Source organism: Elephantulus edwardii, unplaced genomic scaffold, assembly GCF_000299155.1.
Source record: "Elephantulus edwardii isolate Elephantulus edwardi_28Jun2011 unplaced genomic scaffold, EleEdw1.0 scaffold00055, whole genome shotgun sequence".
Classification (NCBI taxonomy): domain Eukaryota; kingdom Metazoa; phylum Chordata; class Mammalia; order Macroscelidea; family Macroscelididae; genus Elephantulus; species Elephantulus edwardii.
The window spans coordinates 16,588,402-16,595,105 of NW_006399805.1; positions in this window are offsets into that span (position 1 = coordinate 16,588,402).

Sequence of the window (6,704 nt, forward strand, 5' to 3'; positions counted from 1 at the left end):
CTAAAAGCCTTCTGAGGTCCCAACTCTTCTCACTATTTCTTAGTTGTTGGAATTGATGGAAAACCTCATAAGCAGTTCCTTACTTCACCTCTGCCTTGCAAGCGGACTTCCGAGCTGTAAAACAACCCAGTGGTAGATGGAATTTGCTCCAGGACTTAAGAACAATAAATGACGTAGTTGAGCCTCTACATTTTGTGATTCCTAACCTTTATACTATAATAAACAAAGTGCTAGTCAATAGGCCTTTTACTTTAAAAACTACCTTCCCTCTGTAACTTGATTTGTGCCACTATTAGAACCTCTACTTGGAATAGTATTGCTTTTAATTTTTGACTCATGTACTTTTAACTTGTTAAATTTGTGTCTTCTAGGCTGCAACAGTTCCATGATACATCTTCAAGGATATGAACATGTACAGCTAAGCACAACTGATAACAGTGCATCTAAATTCCAAAATCAATTTCCACAATAGTCTACGTGTTTCCTATTGCCAAAGGGGCCCTTTAGAGTAATGAGAGAAGATCTTCACCCTGAAACCTATAGCGTCCCTTTTCAGCAGGAAGTAGCTAAAAGAATACGCCGTCCCCTTTTCCTTATGAATCAGGGTGAAGTCTCTCTCAGGGAGAAGTGATAGGGAATGGCAAAGGACACACTGACAAAGGAGATTAATCAGAACTGACTTTGACAAGCACTGTGGCAATGGGACAATTAAAACAGACTTTCAAGGGGGGAAGAGGAAGGAGCTGGGGGGGAGAGAAAACAGTGCAACAATGAATGAATGGAAATCCAAAATCTCTGTAAATGTTCATTAAAATTAATAAAATGTAATAAAAAGAAAAAAGGGGGGAAGAGTCCTCACACACACACACACACACACACAAAACCCTACAACTGAAAAAAAAAAAAAGAGAGGGAGGAATCAAGCCCAAGTCCTTCTCCCAAACCATCTCCAGGTGGGCTCAGAGGGCCAAATTACTGCTTAACAGTCAAGAATGCTTATCATTTGCACCTGAGAATCAAGATTCACCCTTCTTCTGTAGAATCACTTGCGTTCTTTATTTCTAACAAATATTCTCCAAACAGGAACAATTAAGGATTATGTGCCTGATCCAGGCCATGGTCTTCGCAATTACTTGCTATGTATCAGAGAGCTGGACAGTGAATAAGGATGACAGAAGAAATCAATGCCTTCGAGTTGTGGTGCTGGAGAAGAGTCTTGAACATACCATGGACTGCCAAGAAAAGGAATAGGTCTGTCATGGAGAGAGTGAAACAAAGTTTCTCCATGGAGGCTAGAATTTTTAAAGCTCCTCTCACATAATTTGGGCTTGTTGCCACGTGGGACTGGTCCTTAGAGAAGGGCATCATGCTTGGAAGGGTGAGCACAGGAAAGGAAGACCTTCGATGAGATGGACTGACACAATGGACTGGGGTAATGGGAGTGGGTGTACTGGAGACAGTAAAGTAGGCAGGATTCAGAGCTGTTGTGCACAGGGTCCCTATGAGTCAAAGACAACTCAATGCCAAATAACAACTTAGCAAGACAGCAACTACTCTTCTTTCCCTTATTCTAAGCAGCCACCTACAGTCCCTACTGTTAACTCCTGCAAGCCTTCCATCCTTTCCCACCATAAATACCATATTTCTGGAAGCAGAAGTGGCATCCATTTCCTAAACATTGTCTCCAGAAACTCTATGAACTTTGATAAATTTCGATAACTGTAGAAAGGCTTCAGGCCTTTTGTTCATAGGGTCACTATGAGTCATGCTGAACTTGAAGGCAATCAACAACAAAAAATACCATTAAGTATCCACTATTGTTAATTGTCAAGTCAATACCAATTTGGTCTTTAAAATAATTGTGCCAATTTAGCTTGTAATGAATTGAAGCATTGCAGACCAGAATTTTATAACTAGGGCCAATCAGACTGCAGCTTGCAGCTTTCTTCCATCAGTGTGCGCGCACACACAAACACATTTATATCTATTTATATATATCTAATCTCTATACATATATCTGTATCTATGTATCTCCCAGGTCAGCATAAGTTTCTCTTAACAGAATCTCTTATAATATTCATTTGGACAAATCATACTTTTACATTTAGCAAATGTGGTATTTCTTTATAAACAACTCAAATTCATTATTTTCAAAATTCAAACATAAAAACATTTGGTTTAGGGACTGCATATGTAACTTCTTGTTATGTGAATACAATTCATAGTAATCCGAGGAACAATGGATCTGGACCCTGTCCTATCCTGTACCATCATCATCCTCTACACACTTGAGTCCATTGCACACTCAACATATCAATCCATCTCACTGATGGTCTCTTCCTCTCTTTTGTGGACTTTCCACCTACCCCACAAATTTCTCTGTTATCTGTTACATTTTAGCAAGTACCTGTGTATACAGAACTAGAACACTGGGAATTTCACTACTGGCCATATGATCAAAAACACACAAACATGGCTTTTACTAAATGTGTCAAATTCTTCTGCTGCTAAACTGTCATATTTTAAACTGGTTTTGCTAATAAGTACTCAGCAAATAGCATATGAAGAGATGATCTTCATATCAAATGATCAAAAACCAAAGCACTAAGATGAATAGTCACGATTCCTTTCTTTTCTCCACACTTTTCTTAAACATACTCTCAAGACACTCTGACATGTATGAATGTAGCAATAATACAATTGAGGGTTGATCACAACCTTGGAAAAACTGAAAGGATTGTCTTCTCTGCTCCCTTCACAGTCCCTCATCACCAATTTCCTCAGCTTTTTTTCTTTAACCAGCACTCCACTATAGGTATAGATTTTAGATCGTATAAATCAGAATGACTGCAGCTAGCAGAGCTCACTGGCAGAAACACAATCTTGACCTGGTGGATACCTGCCAGGCTCTCGGTTTTTTGTTTGTAAGGAACGGAGGAAAAGCCCTTATTATTTACTGCCAAAGAGATCTCCCAAGTACCCAGTGCTCTGGTCTGAAATCAATTCCCCAAATACTTTCTTAGTATCTAAAGTTGCAGCATGGCACTGAGTCAACACAGTCTCACACTGACCCCACAGAACTGCCGGCAGTTTCCCAGTGCCTTCAAGGCCACAGAGCAGGTCACCCGTTCTCAACTAGAGGATCTGCTGTCAAGCTTAACAATACCAGCAAAATACAAATCCTTTTTTAAAACTAAAGAAAACAATTTGCGGACTGAGAATAAATTCATTTTCTTGTAATTTAGATGAATTTATGTGTATTGTCAAAAATATAAATACATATGCACCAAGTGAGAAAATCGAGGGGACAAAATAAAATGTTCACAATACATGTATCTGGCAGATAGCTGGAGTATTTTTCTCTTACAACTAAAAAAAAAAACAAAACTTTTTTTTTTGACAGAGGGAAATAGTTTAATCATCTGTTTCTTTCCATTTCCTAAGTGTTAATTTCCTCATTATTAGCAACAGCATAGATAGAAAAGTAGAACAATTTTTTTAAGGGATAAAAAGCTTGAATGAAAAACTCTGTAAGGGGCCAAATGTAAGATGTTCAACATGACTGAGCATCTAGGCATTAAACACAGCACACTCATTATTGTTGTTGTGTGCCCTGAATCAAAAATGAATGGCTCTGAACCTTGCTCTATCCTGTGCCATCCTCACTGTCTCTGACAAACTCGAGCTCATGAGATGGCAGAAATTTAAAAGGCTGGCCATTATCAAATGTGGATGAAGATGTGAAGAAATGAGCTCTTACATAGTAACTCTCATGAAAAATGGCCTAAGCACTCTGAACATTCTTGTTGCCCTTACAAAACAGATCTATAGTTATCATCTTACAAACTCCCAACAGAAATTAAAACATGTCCATAAAAGGCTTACAGAATTTTCAATAAAGATACAGAGAAGCAAAAAAAAGGCTTACAAAGTGGGTAAAGCAGTTGTATTAATGTTTACTAAATTAATTTCTTAATGTTATCTACAGTTGCTGCAAAATTAACTGAAAAGTCAACATGTATTACTATTTCACAGAGAGCTCTGGTGGTTTATAGAGAGCTACATGCTCACTCTCTGTGATGGTTCAAATCTACCACAGCAGACATGTGTAATCCCCTCCCATGTGGATATGCAGCCTCAGAAACCCAAATCACCTCTATATCAGTTCTAAATGAATGACAAAAGGGGGGAAGGAGTAGGATAGGCATCAGGAGGAGGAAATGAAAACATGCTCACTATTAAAGCAATCAGGAAGACAGCACAGGGACAACCACAATTTTGGTCTCTTTATGTTTATAGTTGCCATGGCAACTTGCAAACATTAAAATTGGAAATGTACATAAGCATGAAATGACAATTCTTCTTGCAGAAAACCTTCACATATTTTAAGAAAATAATATCCGCTCGGGCACTGGTTTACACTATGAACACTTGTTCACAAATCAGTATGCTAGCAAGTCCAGAAACTCAAAGCGCAGAGTGATAAATTCCACAATGGACTGCAGAGTAAATCTTTCAGGCTAGCCAAGACACATACAATCTGTAGGCCACACACAATCGCAGTCACATATTCTTTGAAATTGTTTTGTGGTTTTGGGTTGGTTTTTTGTTTTGTTGGTGGGATTTTTTTGCTTTGTCTACTTACTTTTTTAAATTTCATATTAGATTGCATATAAAATTTGTATACATTGTGTTTTATATAATTAATCACCAATGAACTCCCTTATCATTACTCCAAATTTTCAGGTCCCCACCAAATTTTTTCCATTTCCTTTAATCTCTTCCTCCACTCTTGCTGTAAAAAAAAAAAGGTTAAAACAATCAGCTGATGAACCTTTCAAACAAGTGGTTTTGGCCTGCAGGCTGCAATTTGGCTAGAGATCAAGGTTTTCAAAACAAAGTGCCAAAATTCAAATTCCTAATCCAGTTGCTATCTAATCTCTCCATTTCCTGTTATTACATTTTCCATATAAATTGTTGCTGTTGTTGTTGTTATGTGCCTTCGAATTGTTTGCAACTCATAGCGACCCCTATGTACAACAGCCCTAAACCCTGCTCTAACCTGTGTCAATCGCATGGCCTCTGACACACCCATTCCGATTACCCCAGTCAATGAATCAATCCACCTCATAGAGGGTCTTCCCATCCTGCCCTGTCCCTCCCCGCTACCAAGCATGATGTCCCTCCAAGGACCTGTCTCTCCTTACAACATGTCCAAACTATGTCAGACGAAGCCCCAGAATCCTTGACTCCAAGGAGTAGCCTGGTTTAACCCTCTCTAGGATGAATCTGTTTGTTTTCTTGGCAGTCCAAGGTACATTCAACACTTTTCTTCAGCACCACAGCTCAAAGGCATAAATTCTCTATCTTCCCTAGTCGCTGTCCAACTCTCTGATGCAGAACAAGTGATGGCAAAGACCATGGCCCGTATCAGACGCACCTTAGTCTCCAGAGAGACACCATTGCTCTTTGAGTACTTTAGAGAGGTCCCTAATAGCAGACTTTCCCATCGCGATACGTCTTTTGATTTCCTGGCTGCTGGTGCCAAGAGTGTTGACTGTGGAGCCAAGCAAACTGAGGCTGTGAACAATCTCAATCTCTTCACCATCCATCCTGATGCTACCAATTGGTCCAGTGGTGAGAATCTTTGTCTTCTTGACATTGAGCCTCAGTCCATACTAAAGGCTACAGTCCTTGACCCTCTGCAGCAAATGCATGAGGACCTCCTCAGTTTCGGAAAGCAGGGTTGTGTCATCTGTATAACGCAGATTATTAATAGAACTTCCACCAATCCTGACGCCACACTTCTCCTCACAGAGCCCAGCCTCTTGGATAATCTGCTCTGTATACAGATTGAAAAGGTATGGAGATAGGACACATCCCTGGTGTACACCCTTCCCAATTTTGAACCATGTGGTGTTACCTTGCTCTGTTCTAACAACGGCTTCTTGGGCCAAGTATAGGTTTCGCATTAGCCCGATTAAACGTTCTGGGATTCCCATTCTTCTCAGAGTCAGCCACAGTTTGTTATTATCTACACAGTCAAATGCCTTTGCATGGTCAATGAAACACAGATAGACATTCTTCTGGTATTCTCTGCTTTCAGCCAAGATCCATCTAACATCAGCAACAATATCCCTAGTACCACGACCCCTTCCAAACCCAGCCTGGACTTCCGGCAGTTCTCTGCTGGTGTACTGTTCCAGTCGTTTTTGGATAATCTTCAGTAGAATCTTGCTTGCATGTGAAATCAATGATATTGTTCTGTAGTTTCTGCACTCAGTTGGGTCACCTTTCTTTGGAATGGGAACAAATATAGATATCTTCCAAACAGTTGGCCAGGTGGTTGTTCTCCAGATTTCTTGGCACAACTTGGTGAGCACATCCAGGGCAGCATCTGTTAGCTAAAATATGTCAATTGGTATACCATCTATTCCGGGGGCCTTATTTTTTGCTATTTCCTTCAAAGCAGCTTGAACTTCTTCCTTCATCACCATAGGCTTTTCGTAAATTAGTGAACATAAAAAAACTTAGGCCAATGCCAAACATGCTGTTGGTGTTAGGTACCATCAAGTCACCCAAGACTCACAGCAACCCTGTAAGACCAGGGGTCTGAGCCTTGTCCTATCCAATTCTAGCCTCATCACTTTTTTTTTTTTTTTGAAGATGTATAAACTATTTATTAACAGATGAAGCCTACAGAC